This window comes from Notamacropus eugenii, chromosome 2 (genome assembly GCF_028372415.1).
Source record: "Notamacropus eugenii isolate mMacEug1 chromosome 2, mMacEug1.pri_v2, whole genome shotgun sequence".
NCBI classification, from domain to species: domain Eukaryota; kingdom Metazoa; phylum Chordata; class Mammalia; order Diprotodontia; family Macropodidae; genus Notamacropus; species Notamacropus eugenii.
In genome coordinates this window covers 234,435,509-234,453,830 of record NC_092873.1, presented here as the reverse complement: position 1 = coordinate 234,453,830, position 18,322 = coordinate 234,435,509, and the positions used below count along the sequence as shown (strand labels likewise).

At 40.2% G+C, this 18,322-nt stretch overlaps 1 long non-coding RNA gene across 1 annotated transcript; it reads left to right on the top strand.

Annotated features, from left to right (window-relative positions):
• Window positions 1-7,635: 7,635 nt before the first annotated feature.
• LOC140526960 (uncharacterized) lies at window positions 7,636-17,885 on the top strand. The gene is made up of 2 exons (XR_011974622.1): window positions 7,636-11,883; window positions 16,822-17,885. It is a non-coding gene; the product is annotated as an uncharacterized lncRNA (long non-coding RNA).
• Window positions 17,886-18,322: the final 437 nt, after the last annotated feature.

The following is an 18,322-nucleotide window of genomic DNA, read 5'->3' as shown; positions in this document are numbered from 1 at the left end:
GTCATGTCTCTTCTTTGCCTCATTTTATGAATTTAATTTCTTTCTCTTGTCTTACTGTTATTGCTAACATTTCTAGAACTGTACTGAAAAATGGGTGCGTTGGTCAGGGATAATTTCTATGGTGTCACTAATGCACATTATTGTTATTTGGGGTTTTAGATACATGTTTCCAAAAGTAACAATTTTATAAACATATGTAAAAATTATGGTTTGCAAAATGGTCAAGATAGGGAAAAAATGACATCACATAATTCTATGAAGTTTTTCAGGTAAGTAAGTTTCAAGTAAGCATATATAATTCCAGTATCTTATAAACGCTTATACATGTAAAATAGTGTTTTGCTCAGTGTTTGTTTTAGATCAAGGAAATTCACATTCTGCTTTTTTCAATACATTTTATACATCGTTACTAACATCTGCTGTCAAAGTTTAAATAGTTCTACGACTTAATAGTGAAATGTAGCTTTCCCGTTACTATACAACGCACAGAAGTATATAATGAAATATATCTGTACTGCTGACAGGTAAGGCACTTAATGATATATTCAGATATATCATTGATCAAGATGATTTGAACTCTGTTTTTTCTTAGGAACAAACACTATTTAACCTTAATAGCTGAATAGAAAAATGCATTTTGTCCAGTTAAGGGTATAAAATTCTATATCTGTGTTAATGAGAGTTAAAGATCTTCCTTGCCCAGTAATAGCCTTCAGGGAAGCTTGATCAGGGGATGTTTGTTGTGTAGGAAGGTCCACAGTTTTTGTTAATTTCTGATGAGGCACTGGGTCGTGAAGGTCATGATGCCCTCTGGCTCTGAAAATTGTATACATACTCTGAGGTAAGGTTTTCTTTTGGGGCTTACTATTTGAAAGAAGGTTCATGTGCCAGATGAGACTCTGGATAACTGATAAGGAGCCCCCCTAGCTTTGAAAAGCCAGACGCTGGCACTTCTCTCTCTAGTAACTATGTGTGTATCTAATGGTCAGACAGTTGGATCTGTCTGTTGATCTCTGATGTACATATTGCTTATGGTCAGACAGGTGGAAGCTTCTCTGCTTGTATTTTCTCTTTTGGTGAATGTCATTAAAGTAGAATTTTAAATTGCTTTCCTTAGAAAAGCAGATCTAAGAACATGTGCCAGCAGATCATCCTAGATGTGTGTCAGGATGCTTGCTGTTACAATATCCAAAAGCAAATGAAGAGAATGTTTGAGATAAAAATAATGTCAAAGTTCTTTTGATTGATGCAAGAAGAACCCAGTCAGGTCTACTTTATGATTTTGCGTGACTTTAGCCTGACCACTGCCTACATGGTAAAACTTTATTTTCCTTCATTGCTCTTCCTTTAAAGGGAAACAATAATTCATCATCATCATCATTTACGAGTATTATGTATTCTTACCAAGTGACTCAATTCTTCATATCGGCTATTGAAGGTCTCTAACTTGTCACTGATTATGTCATCAAGAATCCCACCATCAATTAGAGTCTGACCAAGTTCACGGATCTGAGTGCGATTATCTGCTGGATGGCGTCAAACTGATTCCAAAGACTAAATAGGAATAAAACAAAACAAAACAAAGGAGTGACTTCATTTCAAGGCTTTAAAACGCATTCCATTTCTTGTATTGCATTTTGTCACATTTCAATTTACTATTAATAGGCAATCTGTCATACAAACTACTACCAATTTGGGAAAGTTATCTTCAACTCATCTCTGACTTCCTCATCATCCTACACCACTAATCTAATCTAAATCATTTTCATCAACTGCCTGCATTACAATTGTCTTCTCTGCCAACAGCATTGGCCACCCCATCCTCAAATACTCAAAGAATAAAATAAATTGATTGATTGGCTGCAGTGTTATAATACATTTTCCCCCAAATCAGGTCATGTTAGAGATAAACTACATTATGATAAAGTCATTCTGGTACAATTGCCAAGTAACTCTACTCATCTAGGAGGTTTGAACTACACTATAGAAATTCCAAAAGACAAATCAAATGGATGTTTGTTCCAGTATAATAACTATTCTAAGGAACAATAGTTGTATTAGTTTTGTATGCTTGGTTTTTTCACCAGACCCAATTTCATCAGTACAGAGAACTCCTAATGAAAATCCTCCCACAGCAACATATATCACACCTTTTCTGCCATTCCTAGTTTAAGAGTTGAAGGGGGCAGTTCAGAAATTCAATGACTTGCTTAGGACCACACAGTCAGTTTGTATTCTATGCAAGACTTAAAAGCGGGTCTTTATGACTATGTGGCCAGATGTCTAACCACTATCTACACTGTCTCTCATAGTTCTATTAGTAATAATAAAAATTGTAGAATGGAAAGTAAAAGTCATTCAGACAACTCAGTTTTATCCTAGACTATTTTCATTTGCTTGGTAGTTTCTGACAAGTTCTTTCTTGGGCTTTGATTCACAACATCTCAAATGTGATTGTATGAATTGCTACCTGCCTCTCACACAGGGATCCTGAGATGATTAGCAGGCCAAGAGCTCTTTTCGCACACAAGTAGAAACTCCTACATCCTTCAGCAATAGTAAAAGCCAATTATGAGAATTTCAACTTTCCAAGAAACAAAACTACCCTATAAGAAAATGTCTTCTTTATTTTAGCCCAGGATGAATCTGAGAGTGGTAAGACAAGAGGAAATTTTATTCCTGTAGCCCCTTCTTCTGATTGGTCAAAATACTTTCTCCTTTACTCCTTCAACTTTTCAGCATCCAGTATTCTCTATTTTCATTAGAATAGAAACTCCTTGAAGGCAAGAGTTACCTTTCCTTTTTCCTTCTATTTGTATTCCCAGCACTGAGTACAGTACAAGTGCTTAACCAATCTTTGTTGACTTGTTGACTGAAAAGTTCATGTGCATCTCCCATATACCTGTTTGTTTTTCATATTTAAATGTTTCCCTTGGCTTCTAGGTTTTATCCCCTAAAGGATCTTTAATTGACCAGAGCACAATTACTAAGTATTGTAAGCGAGGGAAAAAGGGAGAAGAAGGGAGTGGTGGAGAGGAGAGAGAGAGAAAGGTGGGCAGAGAGAAGAAGAAGAAGAAGAAGAAGAAGAAGAAGAAGAAGAAGAAGAAGAAGAAGAAGAAGAAGAAGAAGAAGAAGAAGAAGAAGAAGAAGAAGAAGGAGAAGAAGAAGAAGAAGGAGAAGAAGAAGAAGAGGAAGAAGAGGAAGAAGGAGGAGGAGGAGGAGGAGGAGGTGGAAGGAGGGTGGGAGGGAGAAGGGAGGAAGGGAGGAAGGAAGGGAGGAAGGAAGGGAGGAAGGGAGGAAGGAAGGAAGGAAGCAAGGAAGGAAGGAAGGAAGGAAGCAAGGAAGGAAGGAGAATAAAAAAACCACTTGCCAAGAAAGATGAGAAACCAAATGACATGGTTCTGGTGGAAGAGGAAAGGGGGTCGCATGATTGTCATCTGTGGTATTTAGCATTTTCCTTTTTCTATAGTATTGAGGGATTTCCAGACCCACCCCACTCACACAATCCTGTACTCTGTCCTTCACTGCTGGACAGCAGTTGGATGGCAGTGGCATGCAGGGCATTTCAGGGTACTGAATACTTCTTTTTATTCCTGTCCATATGTAATTGTCTTCCTCCCTGGAAGGTCTATTGCCATGGATTATTTTAAGGGCACGAGATGTCCCTAGGAGTGTTAAGACAATTCTGGTTTTTTCATGTTGGTTTTCTGACTCCTGGGAATTCCCAGGAGAGAAAAAATTCTTGGCCTCCGTCAAAAAAAAGTGAATAACTTTGGGAAAATGTCTGAGACTGTCCCAGAAGAACTGTGAGAAGAAAAAGGAGTCACTCAGAAAGTGAGAGGAAGTACAGTAGGTAGAATAATTCTCCTCTGGACATTGAACCTGTCAAAGAAGCTGGAATGTGCTGTTACGTGTTTAACAACCAGCTCTCTGGTAAAGCGTATGGAAGTAGGATGCACAGTTTCATCTTCATTATGAACATTTTCTCCATTACTTTATTAAGTCTAGATAATAAACAAAACAAATCAAGCCCTGATCTGGAGCTTTTGCCAATTCCTGAGGTATAAATACTTACACTGAAAATTTAATACAATCTGACTCCAGTATAAAACCTTTACTCTCATACTTACCTGCCCTGTCAGTATGGGCAAGTTATTTCCAGGTCTCACTTTCTTCATCTGTAAAATTGGAGCGACACTTGCCCTTTATTGTTTCATTGTTGTTCACTCGTGTCTGACTCTCCATGACCCCATTTGGGGTGTCCTTGGCAAAGATACTGGAATGGTTTGCTATTTCCTTCTCCAACTCATTTTACAGATGAGGAAATTGAGGCAAACAGGATTAAATGACTTGCCCAGGGTCACATAGCCAGTAAGTGAGGCCAAATTTGAACTCAAGAAGATAGTCTTCCTGGCTTCATTGCAATGCAAGCACTTTATTCTCACTGGTCTTTTAAGGCAAAATGTCTTCCACATCCAGAGAAAGAACTATGGAATTCAGTCGCAGAATGTAGCAGATCATTTTCTTGTATATTACGGTTAGGTTTGTTATATGATTTCTGCCGTTCTATATAAAGCCTTTTCTGATTCTCCCAGTTGTTAGTATTTTCTCTCTTAAACTACTTTACATTATACATACGTATACACATATATAAAGCCTTTTAATTGATAATATTTAATATAAATTTTAGACTTTAATAAGGGCCAAAGTTTGAATTAAGAAGAGCCTGGACCTAATAGTCTCCTTTGTTGAGAGGATGCCTTTTGGTGGGCAAATGGGACTTCCTTATCAGACCCTCCTTCTACCATCCTAGTGTTAAGAGAAAAGCACAAATACCTTGGGGTGTGACTTCAGCTTTGTCAAACTCTGTTAAGTTAAACAACTTCAAAGGCCTGTTTAGGACAGGATGTCTGTTACCTGGGTGATGGGACTTTTTCCTTATCTTAAATCACAGAGACATGCTATGGAAAGAAGATGCCCATGGCTTGGGATCATAAAACCCAACCGATGCCACTTTGTTTCCAATGTGTTTATCTAAGAGAACTCCTTCCTCATGGTAAAATGTACTTAAGACAGTCAGTTTCTGTACTGAGTCAGCCAGTTCTGATCCTGGCTCCATAGCGCTATGTAACTGTTAGCTTGATGGGGAATTGATTAATTAATTAAATCCTAAAATGTATGCGTTTAGCCTGTTGCCTTTTCTCTCTAACCAAGTTTTCAGATCAACATATTTGTTACTATTAATGTACATATGTATCTGGATTTACTGACACCTATTCTGTTTATTTTGTATATACTTCTTATCACCCCCTTCCCCCCCTTTAAGTCAGAAGTCTCATTGTGAGCAGGGACTTTCATTTTTTTGTATTTGCATCCACAGCAGGTACCACAGTGCCTGGCACATCATAGAAACCTAACAATACTTGTTTATTGATTAAGATCTCTTACTACTTATAAAGCAGGTAGGAAAGAGCAGAGGACACGTAATATTAGACTTATTTAAGCATTCTAAATAAAACCTTTGAATCATGTAACTTTTTAAACTCCCAGTCTTTGACTTACTCCCTGAGACCTAGTTCCTCCTTTTTTGTTTTTTGTTTTTGGTAACTTCTTGACTTTCAGCCTTTGGTTTGCTCTGGGCCAAGGCAAGTTTCTGACTTCCTGGTTCCACCCCTGGAAGGCTATTCTATGGTACCAGTGAACCAGTGATTCCCTGACCCCTGCAGTATCTTGATCTCTTGACTCCTGGATATCTTTCTTATATCAGAACTTGACAGCTGCCCCATAACTACCTAGCCCCCTGCCTGACCATCCCACACAAGCTGCCACAAAGAGACTAATGAAATAATTATGCTCCAAGCCTTATATCCCCTGCTAGCTAGAAGAGTCCAACTGTGATCTCTCGGCCTCAGACTATAAGTTGGGATATACTTTTAAGATGTTGTTTCTGACTTCCAAAATGAGGAACCTGGCTTTAGCTCAAGTTGAAAAATCTTTTTCATCACCTCTGTGTTTTGCCTTTACAATGACTTAAGGATCCATGTGTGGCAGGTAGAAAGGAAAGTCATGTCACATAACAGCAAAATGTGGACAAGCAGTCAAACAGTTACAGCTTTTCTTAACCCTTGAATTAACTCTAATTTTCATGAAGGCCACAGTGTCCTTATTCTATCTTAGTGCTTGGGCACAGAAGAAGAACATCACTGCCTATAGCATAGTGAAGAGTTAAAGTTTCAAAAGAAACATTCTAACACATTGACAGAGAGAACTCTCAATCAACTTTCTATCTTTACCTAAAATAAAAAAATTCCATTCAAGACATCAGTTTGATGTCAATATCTTCTAGAGTCTATGTGAATCTTACACATCCTACATCATATAACAGATCTATTGAGAAGTTCATACTGTGATTAAGAGATGACCACACGATGTTAGAAACACCAAGTATAAGTGTCTCACTCCATGAAAGTTGCTCCATCGTAACATGTCCTATAATCTCATGAAGTGGGTGGTGGTGAACTGACCGTAATCCATCAAATAATTCATGGTTTCCTCTGATTGCTCCTACTAAACTATTATCTCCCAAATCAGAAAACCCTTTAACGTTGAACCAGCCACTGCCCTGCTGCCAAATGGATTCATCCTGTCAGTCCTTCAAAAGAAACCAACTCTTAACAAAAGCACAGATTTTTCAGTTCACTAACCCTTATTCCTCCCCTTGTCACCAGATAATTAGCTCCATCTTTGTTTCTGTCTATCCTCAATTTCTAGTGGTCAATAATCAATAAACTTTTTTTAAGAACCTGCTATGTGTCAGGGACCGTGCTGAGCACTGTGGATACAAAGAAAGGCAAAAGACAGTCCCCTCTTCTCAAGGAACTCTCAGTCTAGTGGGGGAGAAACCATGCAAACAAATACACTAACAACTATATATAGGATCAATTGGAGATAATCAACAAATGGAAGGCTCTAGAATTAAGAGAAGACATTAGTACAGATGTTTACAGAGGTGGAATTTTATCTGTGACTTGAAGGAAGTTAGGGAAGACAAGGGAGAATATTCCAAGCATGGTTTGTCAACCTCTAGAATATTATAAGCTCTTTATAGGACATAGATCTAGAAAGGAACTAGATCATAGAATCCCACTTTAAAGGGACCTCAGAGGCCTTCTAGTCCAACACTTACCTGAAAAAAAATGACCTCCGTGACATACCTGACAAGTAGTCTTGTAACCTTTGTTTGAATGCTTCAGGTGAGGCGGTAGTCAGAAAATTGTTCATTCAATAAATATTTATTAAGCACCTACTATGTGCCATGCGCTTATTTTAAGCCCTAAGGATGTAACGAAAGGTGAAAGATAGAGTTCAGTCAATAAATATTTATTAAGCACCTACTATGTGCCATGCACTTATTTTAAGCCCTAAGGATGTAAAGAAAGGTGAAAGATAGATTCTTCCCTTGAAGAAGTTAATGGGAAGTCTATATAAACACCTTTAACTAGTGCAAGTGCTTTGCGATCATGTCTCAACATACAGTCTAAATTTGCCTCTTTGTAACTTAACCAATTACTTCTAGCTGTGTCTTCTGGGGTTGAGCAACACAATTGTAGTCTCTGACTCATGACAGACCTTCAGATGTTCAGAGAGAATTATCATATCATTCACAAATCTTTTCTTCTCTAGGCTAAACATCTCAAGGTTCTTTAACTGATCTGTGATATGCGTTCCACAAATATCTATGAGTCCCTGCCATGGCAAAACATTAAACTAGGTAGTGAGGGAGCTACAAAAATGTAACAGCAGACACCCTGGCATGCCCTGGCCTGCTGCACAGGTTCTTCGATCTGCTTTTCTAAAAGGAAAGCAACTTTTGAGGGTTCACCAAGCTACTTAATTATAGTCACCAGAAGGGAAAATATAAGCAGAGAAATAAAAAACCAACAGACTGGGCTTCTAACTGTCTGATCATAAGCCATGCATACATTATAGATCAACCGCAAGATGCAACTATCGGACTATTTATGTATATGAAGCACCACCATCTGGGTTTTCAAAAGGGGAGGGGTGGTTACCCAGAGTCTCATCTGGCACATGAACCTTCTTCTAAGCCCCCAAAGCAAAACCTCACTTTAGAGCATATATATTTTTTTCAGAGCCCTAAGGGACCCAGTACCTCAGTAACAATTAACACTTAACAAAACAGTTGCTACACAAACAAGCCTCCCCTAATCAATCTTCCCGCAGTGGGTTCCACCTGAGACCTATTAATGGGTGGGAAGATCTTCATTAACATAAATGTCATTAACATTATAAAAGATGAGTACTTACAAGACCCTGATTTAGGAGATGGGGAATAAAGTAAGCACACAAATAGCACTTCAGAAGAGCCATGAAATTTTAATTTCTTAGGATAGGTGAGAATCTCCAAGCTAGATGTCCAAAAGAAATTATAAGGAACCTTGGATTATTGTATGTATGTATATCTACAGAGTTCCTAGAAATAATTTATTAGCAATATTGGAAATATCCTGGAAAAAGTAAAGAAATCTCATTGATTTGAATGCACTACCTTAAATGCAACTCGTTAGCCTGAGAAAATTATAATAATGAAAGCACACTGGGTTTAGAGTCAAAAGACCTGGGTTTGAATCCTTACTGAACTACAGTTATTCTGTCCACAATGTAGGGGGTTACTGGTATGACACTACCAGGATCTGGAAACTCTGTGTAAAACTTTTTGGTGCTTCCTTTGTACTAAAAAGAAATCTGATTTATGGGGAGTTGACAATACCTTATTGTAAAATTGCAGTTGGTATTCTATAATACTATGCATATATTTTAAGCAATTCTGAGTTTCTAAGCTTTTTCTGGCTTATCTGTTGGCTTTCTTGTCAGCAACTTTTGCAAAACTTCCCCTAAAAATTCCCATTTAATTTCTTATGCTGACCTACCATATATCGAAACTGTGATGGGGAAAGTTGCAATGTGGAAGGGATAACTACTGCCTAGGTGACCTTGAACAAGTCATGTCTCTCAGGGCCCCATTTATTCTATCTATACAATTAATGACACTTTTCCAGATTAAAAGCCTATGATCCTATTTTAGACCCCTACATCCCTCAATTTCCTCATTCCTAGAAAAGAAAGGAAAATAATATTCCTTTTCTCTCTGCACTGCTTCTAAAAAAGCTCAACATTTCTAGACTATGGGTCAAAAAAAAAGTGACTGATGTGATTGTCAGTGAGAGAGATAGAAAGGGAAATGTGTTTGTAAAATGAGCTCTTCCTGATCACATATTGGAGCAACTTGTAATGGTTCTCAGTTTGGTTCAATACCTAAAATGATTTCCCATCAATCCCAGACTGTCAAAATTCTTTGCAAAAAACACCTTATCATTCTTCATCAAATTACCAAAAAAGACAAGAAGATATGATAAGATTTTGGCAAACCCTTAGAATACTTCCTAGACATCAATTTAAAAAAAAATTTTTGTTTACAAAACTCACCGAATTATAAAAGCAAAGTTATCTTTCAAATTGTATAACTCCTCAAAGTCCAATATTAAATTATTAGCGCAGTAATGTTAGCCATGTTATTAAAATTACATGTATTCATACATAGCCATGCACATATTATATATTATATTCATACATATAAATAAACATTGTATTGAGAAATGGTATGATGTAGTTTTCTTTTTAAAGATCACCAGACATAGAAATAGAAAACTGGGTTAAATCTCATCTGTATCCCTTAAATTTCAGGCTTCAGTTTACTCATCAGCAAAATGTTGAATTAAATGATCAGAGATCTCTTCAAGCTCTAAATCCATGATCCTATGTTTTATAACTTATGATTTACATATAAAACGGCATAAGTGACTTCATCGGGTAAAGTAATTATCTATAAAAGGTAGTCAGGGCATGAAGGGAAAGAAAGGGATACTTGGGGGACAACTTGATTGCAGTGTAGGCTTCCTCAATATATTAAAATATCAAAGCACCCAAGGAAGGCCTCTAGCATGTTGAGTCCATTCTCTATGGAGGGTTTTCAGAAACATATAAACAAGATTTGTAAAGGGGGACCGTAATGGTAATTTGAATTGGAAAATCTTTCCTATTTATTAATAGACCTATTAAATCACCTGGAACCCTAAGTAACGTGGTTGGAGGAGCTTGAAGAACATGCAGAACAGGAAGGGCTGAGCAGAACTAGGAGGAAGTGGGTGAGCACAGTCAGGGCAGAGAGGAGAGGATACAGGCAGGTGCACAGTAAGGCTCAGTCTCCTGAGCCTTTGCTTGTGAGAAGGCCCTGACCAAGGTGGAGGGAGGCTTGGAATGGCTTTGCTCCCTGCATTGATCATGTTTATTAACTTCTTGGTCACCATGACACATTTGGCTTTCTGGTGTCTAAATAAATGTTTTCCTTCTGCCTTCTATATAGAGAGTCTTTTATACTTGGTGATTGAGAACTACCCCTGCATATTCATAGTCACCACCAGTGCTGTGAATGTTGCCTTGGCGATACAGGGACAGGACATGAAGAAGCTGCAAAGAAAATGACCATCATGAGGGTAACAAAGTCATGAGTTCCCCACCTGGGGTCCATAGATCCCAAGGGATCTGTACATAGATTTTAGGGTGTCCATGAAGTTGGAGGAAGGAAAAAGTACATCTTTATTTTCACTAACTTTAAGTTTCTTTTGTAATCCTATGCATTCTATTTTCTGAGTTTATAAATATTTTTCAGAGAAGGGTTCATAGGTTTCACCAGACTGCCAAACCAGACCATGATACAAAAAAAAGTTAAGGATCCTGATCTAAGTGGTTTATAGACTAATGTATGGGATCCCTAACCTTTGTCTGATGGAATGGTTTTTAGAATTTCTCTGAAGTCTTATGATCACTGCCAGTCTAACATTGAGGCAGTTGAAGGCATTGTTGGGGGGTGGGGGGTGAAAGATGGAATAAGAGTAGGGAAGGGAAAAAGAAAGTGAAAGGAGAGAACCATAGAAGCTGGAGAGTGAAAGTATCTAATTAGAAGGAGTCAGTCACTACACTTTCTTCCCTCCTGAAAGTCCCAAGAATTTTGGTGAGGACAGCAACTATCTTGGTTTTCTATGATGGAAGTTCAAGACTGACCCCTGAAGACCTCAGGTGAAAGGATTATAAAATGATTAAAGAACAATGGTAGGTTAGAAATGTAAGGGGCGCTGACTGCCACACCATCTGGGACGCCACACTGACGGACATCAGGTAAACTGAGTCCGGAGCAGGGAATGGTGAAGAAGATGGCGCTGGAAGGGACGGCCCCACCCCGGGTTTGTTGTTGTCACTATAGTTCCAGCTTGTATTCATTTCTATAGTTTCGGGTTTGTTTAGGTGTGTCACCATGATTCACTGGGCTAGCTGGCAGAGACTATATAATCAGAGTGCTTGCTTGAATAAATCAGAGTTCCTTCTCTGACCCGCTCTCCCGCCTCATTCTCTTACTCGCCAGCTCCACAGGAGGACAAGGAGCCTGCTGGCCAGGCATAAGACTTGCTCCTCTCAGTAAGCTATGCTGTAACCATAGCAACTTGGCGCCCACCAACATGGAGCCACAAGCAGGGGGGAAGGAGCAGGAAGCTCAGCCAAGGGAAATTAGGTCCCTCAGGAATCTCAGCTGAGGCAATCAGGTCCCTCAGTCCCCCCCGAGTGAGTCAGGCTCTCCAGAAGCCTAGACAGTCTACAGGAGCTATCAGGACAGGGTCAAAGGCCGATGCCTGAGCGCGACGGGAGACAGTAGCCTGTCTGCCTCACCGAGTCCTCCAGCAAGCGGATCCGAGAAGTGGACGCAGGAGAAGACACGCGCAATTCAGCTCGGTGGGAAGAGGTGTAACCGTGAGTAAGACTGAAATGGGGCAAAGCTCACAAAAGTTGAGTCAGGGTCAATACACAGCAATAACTTACAAAAAGATCAGGAAACATGGAACTACAGTAAGTTTGAGAAATATAAGGAAGTTCATAGATACCATTTGTGAAATCTGTCCTTGGGTGTCAGAACGACCTCCTATGAGTTTAGACTCTTGGGTCATTGTTGGAGAGCAGTTAACAGCTTTTGAACTCGAAAACCCAAATAAATTGGATCCTCACACTTTCTTCCTTTATGACATGCTGAAGCATGTGTTCATAGAGGACGACGGTGGCAAGGCAGTGCAAATGAGAACATTTACCACATCCTCAGAGACGACCCCCTCTGAGTCAAGGAGTAGTACAAGGGACAGCAGCCCAGAAAGGCAGCCAGCATCCATATGTCCAGACTTAGAGTTGGAACAAGAGTTATGGCGAGAGAGAGAGACAGTTCGGGAACTGAGAGAGGACATGCAAGAGTTAACTGAAAAATTAAAGGGCTTGCTGAAAACTAAAAGGAGGGTTAGCTGGAAAAAGGAGTTCACTGATGGTGAGAAGGGAGGAAGCACAGAGAGTGAGAGAAGAGGAACAATTCTGCCACCTAGCGACAAGGTGAGAGAAGTACAAATAATTTTCAAAAAATCAGCATTACAGCAGACTCTAGAAAAGCTGAGAGAGGATGGTGATTACACTAGCTTCAGGGAGATTGGCAGGGAATGAATAAGTGCGTTCCCTGTATTGGAGGATAAAGCAGAGGACGGCTCCGTGACGAGGACTCACGGGCCCATACCAGCCTTACAGATAGAAGAATTGTAAAAGGCGGTTACAAATTATGGGATAAATGCTCCTTATGTCCTCATAAGATTAAAAGAATTGGCTAATTATGTGTTAACCCCAAATGACTGGAAATTAACCATGAGAGCCATCTTGACTCCCAGACAATATGTTTGCTTTCTTCAGCTTTTGGCAGAAAAATTAAGAGCCATAGCAACATCAGGTAATGCTGGCAACGCTACAGATGCCCAACGGTATTATGATATGTTATTTTGGGTCAGGAGAGTATGGTGTAGACATTAAGCAAATAGGATATGATCTAGAGCTGTATGAGAGGCTAGCCCAAGGGGTGGAGCAGGCCTTTATGCTGATTCCTGAGAAGGGTCCTAAGAAGGTATCTCTGCAATCACTGAAGCAAGGAAATGCAGAACCCTTCACTGATTTCTGTGCCCGAGTAACTGAGGTTGTCACCAGGACTATGGGTGAAGTGGAAGGTACTGCTGTAGTGATAAAGGACATCCTTTGATCAGGAGCTAATGCAGATTGTAGGAAGGCTCTGCTAGGATTACCCAAGAACTGTTCCATTGAAGACATGTTAAATAGGTGTGAGGAGGTAGGATCTCAGACATACCTAGCAAGAGTACAGGCGTCCATCTTCGCAGGGGCGCTGAGAAATTATCAGGGAGCTGGAGCAAGAGTGAGATGCTTTAAGTGTGGAAAAATAGGACATTACCAGAGGGAGTGTAGAAACAATGCAGAGGGAAGAAAAGGACTTGAGAACCAAGGGAAGAGAACACCATTTAAGAGTAAGCCAACCACACCCTGTCCAAAATGTAAGAAAACAGGGCATTGTGCTTCAGAGTGTAGGTCATTGTCCCCTCTCAAGGGTAGTGCTCAATATTTAAACATGCAGACGGGCATCCCTCCAGCCCAGGAGAAAAAGAGGGGCTACCGGGAGGACGCAGAGACGATCCCACAGGCCACTTCAGAATTCAGGAAGAGGTACTGGACATTCTAGTCGGGGTCATACAGTCAAAATTAATCAGAAGCCTAGGGAATTTCCTGACACCTCCATGCACAACAGTGTGGTTACCAACAGAGGAAATATACATCAACACAAAGCAAGAGATTTTCATTTCTGCACCAGCAAATGCTTACACAGGCTTACAGGCCGTAGCACAGCAACCACCGATTGGTACCTTACACAAGACCCTGATGTGCAACTCTAACAATGTGGATGTGGAGGTGGATAGAGGGCAGCCGGTAGCACAATTGATACAAATGGATCATAACACAGAACAAACAATATATTGGACTCAACAAATTGGCAATCAGAGACCAATGCTTACCATATATATAGAAGGAATACCTAAAACAGGCCTTGTGGACACCGGTGCAGACAGAAGCATATTCCCTTTTTCACAATGGGAGTCTCAATGGCCTATAGGAGAGGAAGACAATGTATATGGCATAGGAGGCTCACAATGGGCCAGGGAGGTGGCCAGACCACTACGGTGGACTTTTGAGGACAGATCAGGAATATTTTGGCCACAAGTATTGGAAGGGCTTCCCATAATACTATGGGGAAGAGACCTGCTTACACAATTAGGGGTAAGATTAACAACAAATTTTGGAACGGGTCCATTGATGACGATGCCGTGAGAATTCCACCACCAAAATTACCATGGATCTCGGATGAGCCCATCTGGGTGGATCAATGGACCCTAAAATATGAAAGTCTCACGGCCCTGAAAGACCTTATACAAGAACAGTTAGAGTTAGGACACATTGAAGAATCCTTTAGTCCTTGGAACTCTCCTGTATTTGTCATAAAAAACAAATCTGGAAAATACAGAATGTTGACTGATTTGAGAAAGATCAATGACATCATGTAGCTGATGTGTGCTTTGCAGCCAGGTTCGCCATCACCCAAGGTAATTCCCAGCAGTTATAAACTTTGGGTGATTGACATCAAGGATTGTTTTTACAGTATTCCTGTTTATACTGAGGATAGGAAAAGGTTTCCATTCTCTTTACCCAGTGTCAGTCTACAGAAGCCATACCATCATTACTTATGGAAGGTACCACCCCAAGGAATGAAAAACAGTCCCAGAATTTGTCAGTGGTATGTAGACAAGACATTACACCCAGTCAGGAAGAGATTTCCCCAGGTGTTGATACTCCATTATACGGATGATATCTTGGGAGCTCATGATAACATGGAAATTTTAGAAATGACTTTACAAATGACAGAGAGAGAATTCCTCAAACAGGGTTTAAAAATAGCATCTGATAAGACACAGAAAGACCTGCCTATACATTACTTAGGACACACCATATTAGAACATCAAATCCATATTAAATCACCTGTAATAGATGTGTCTAAAATCAAGACTCTCAATCATATGCAAAAGGTGATAGGAGAGCTTCAGTGGATCAGACCACAATTAGGAATACCTATAGGTGAATTACACCCATTGTATGACATGCTGAAAGGAGATCCTGACTTAAATTCACCACAACAATGGACTCCTCAAGCGTTGGATTGCATCTCCAAAATTCAAACAAAAATCGTAGAGGCTAGCACCAGGAGATATAGACCAACAGAAAATATGTATATCTCTATCCTTTTCATTGTGGAACTTCCCACAGGATGCCTTCACCAAGAGGAAGGGGTATTAGAGTGGATACATTTGAAGAGGGTACACAATAGGTCTTGTGTCCCTTACTGTGTACTAGTTGCACAAGTGGTTTACAAAGCAATTCAGAGAGTGAGGAAACTGATAGGAAGAGATCCTGATGCCATCTACTGTAGAGACACTAAAGAACAAGTAGAGAAATGCTGTACAGAATACCCAGAAGGGCAAGTTATTATTAATCAAAACTTCAAAACAGGGAACATAAATAAGGCTCTAAGCATATACCAGGAAACACCATGGACATGGGCTGAGAAACACTATGACACTGCGGTCATAGGAAAGAATGTATTTACTGATGCCACAAAATTAAATAGAGCAGCCACATATGTATATCAAGATAAATGGTTGCAGGTATATGATACTCCATTCTCATCCACCCAAAAGAACGAACTATTTGCGGTCTGGAAGGCTTTAGAAATTGATGAGCCTATCAATGTCATTACCGACAGTAGATATGTAGCCACACTTTTACCAGACCTAGAGACTGCCTGCATATCAACCCAATTAGAAATTGGACAGTTGCTTGCGGAAGTCCAAAACACCATAAGAGGACGTATGTTCCCATTCCACATTTTACATCTAAGATCACACTCCAATCTACCAGGGCCTCTAGCAGCAGGAAATGAGGTTGTGGATCGAGTAGTGTCAGGAGGTGTATACCTAGAAACCACTGAGGAAGCTCAGCAGGCTCACAATAAGTTTCATATATCAGCAAAATCATTAAGACATTTATATAAACTTACTAAGAAAGAGGCCCGAAAGATTGTAAAATCATGCACAGCATGCATTCCTTTCCAGCCACCGATGCCATGCAGAGTGTACAATCCTAAGGGATCACATCCTAATGATATCTGGCAAATGGATGTGACTCACACAGCTTCATTTGGGAGACTTAAATATGTCCATGTGTCTATAGACACTTTCTCCGGTTTCATCATGGCTACTCTACGCACCCGAGAGGCAGTTAAGGACGTGTGTAGTCATATGCTTCAATGTTTTGCAGCCCATGGCGTCCCATGACTATTAAAGACTGATAATGGCCCAGCATACACTGCTTCAGCATTCCAAAAATTTCTCTCAGAATTCGGAATCTCTCATGTGACTGGGATCCCCTATAACCCCACAGGACAAGCCATAGTAGAACGTGTGAACCGCACCATAAAACAATATGTCCAAAAACAAAAAGGGGGAGCTTCGTGACCCAGGTCCACAGCACATGATCAATTAAAATTGGCACTTTTCACTATCAATTACCTAAAATTCGATGAGCACGGTCTTATGCCTGCCATGAAACAGATGGTCAGATCAGGCAGACCACCAGATGATTTTAAGAAAAAATTGGAATGGACACCTCCAGCCTCGGGACAGACAGCCATGTGGCGAGATCAGGAAGGGCAATGGCCTGGACCACATACCATAATAACTTGGGGCAAGGGTTATGCTTGTATCTTTACAGGAGACAAGGAGATTTGGGTACTAGTGAAAAGACTACGGGTCGTACAGCACCAGGAAGAAATCACAGGAATTCCGCCAGAGAAAGAAGAAGAAACTACAACGCCTGAGCCATGAAATTAGTCAGCTGTATCTTACTGCTTCTAGCAGTGAGCCAGGCCGAGGACCAGTATTGGACCTTTGGACATTAGTAGACATTTCAACTTTATAGGACTGGTGAAGGGCTATCCTTGGTGTTTGTACAAATAATGTATCAGTGGGATTTAGGGAACAATTGAAGATGGATCATGAATTTTATCAGGCCATTCAAATGTTAAGAAATGATGTAATAGCAATAGGGGATGAACTGCAGGCCATAGAAACACAATTGGCTTTAAGATGTGATTACAGATATCATCATTTTTGTATAATGAACAAATTGTACAATGATACTGAATTTAATTGGGAAGAAATAAGAGCTCAGTTACATGGTTTAACACTCTTCAATGTTTCAAGTGAAATGAAACTGTTGGAAAAATTGGCATTGGATATAAATACTCAAGGGACAAAAAAGTTAATACCTGAAAATTCTGTTTCAGACATGATGCAACTTTTTGGTCATTCCACCTCATTGTTTAATTGGCTAGGTCCATTGTTGTCAGGAAGTATTGTTATCCTGATTGTTATATGTCTCATACCAGCATGTCTCAAATGTGCCCTAAGAACTGTAAAAGATACAATGAAGATGCTTACTGAAAATCAGTTCAATCTGAGAGATGTACAAACTCGAGAAGGTCATCAGGTCTAAAACTAAAAGGGGGAGTTGTAAGGGGCGCTGACCGCCACACCATCTGGGACGCCACACTGACGGACATCAGGTAAACTGAGTCTGCAGCAGGGAAGGGTGAATAAGATGGCGCTGGAAGGGACGGCCCCACCCCTGGTTTGTTGTTGTCACTATAGTTCCAGCTTGCGTTCATTTCTATAGTTTCGGGTTTGTTTAGGTGTGTTACCATGGTTCACTGGGCTAGCTGGCAGAGACTATATAATCAGAGTGCTTGCTTGAATAAATCGGAGTTGCTTCATTGACCCGCTCTCCTGCCCTATTCTTTTACTAGCGAGCTCCACAGGAGGACGAGCAGCCTGCTGGCCAGGCATAAGACTTGCTCCTCTCGGTAAGCTATGCTGTAACCATAGCAAGAAATAGTACGCGTTGGCACTCCCTAGCATAATGGTTACTGATGATGGGGAAAACCAGAAGGAAGTATCTGATTTGTCCTGTGTCAAAGAGCCCTTGAGGATTTACAAAGTCCAGTATCTATTTTGCCTTATAATTATAAATGAGAAATGGAGGGAGAGGTCTTCCTATCACTGCTAGTTTACATCATCTGGGCCTCTGTGACTCTGTCCTCATTGACAAAACCACCTCTCAGGGAATCCTACTAGGTGTAAAGATCAAAGTGAAAGCCTACGACAATTTGTAATTCAGCCTGGGAGAGAACATCAGAAAACTCAACCTCAGTCTT